The sequence below is a fragment of the Nanorana parkeri genome, unplaced genomic scaffold (assembly GCF_000935625.1).
Source record: "Nanorana parkeri isolate BGI_ZX_2015 unplaced genomic scaffold, ASM93562v1 scaffold2858, whole genome shotgun sequence".
NCBI lineage: Eukaryota > Metazoa > Chordata > Amphibia > Anura > Dicroglossidae > Nanorana > Nanorana parkeri.
The window spans coordinates 73,196-73,723 of NW_017309126.1; the positions used below are offsets into that span (position 1 = coordinate 73,196).

Below are 528 nucleotides of genomic sequence, written 5' to 3' on the forward strand. Positions count from 1 at the left end.
AGGGGGTCTCTTTACAGCCCCCTCATAGCCGCGTTAATGTGCGCAGCGTCCTTCTCCCACCTCCAGAATCATGTTAGATATGTGCGCTGGAAAATACCCCAACACCTCCCCCCGGGGTCACCTCAGACACAGATTGCAGAGTTCTCTCCTATGAAGCGGCAGATTTTGGGGGTTTCTCGGGCTGTTGGCGCAGCTTTATGGCGGCGTTGCGGAATGATCTCTCCCGGCCTCGCTCTCGGTGTGAATGTGGATTCCCCGGAGGGAGAGGAGATCTGATGAGATTGTATCGCTGAGTAATTATACGAGGAGATACAATATGTACAATGAGGCCGCACACAGCCCCAGAGGAATGAAACATTGTATCAATGAGCTGCAACCTACGTCCTCCTCTATACCGGCCATCGCTCGGGGCTCCTCCCTTCCGGGGTCCATATCATAAACAATGTATCACCTCTAGGCACTGACATTGCTCTCTGTTGAAAACATTGTATACCGTATGGATGCCCCGCGCGCGTGTGTGTGGACGGA

At 53.4% G+C, this 528-nt stretch overlaps 1 protein-coding gene across 1 annotated transcript in view; it reads left to right on the forward strand.

The window, feature by feature from the left end:
• CHMP1B (charged multivesicular body protein 1B) overlaps nt 1-528 on the forward strand; it is a 12,923-nt gene that overhangs the window by 6,152 nt on the left and 6,243 nt on the right. The gene's annotated exons all lie outside the window — the stretch shown is intronic.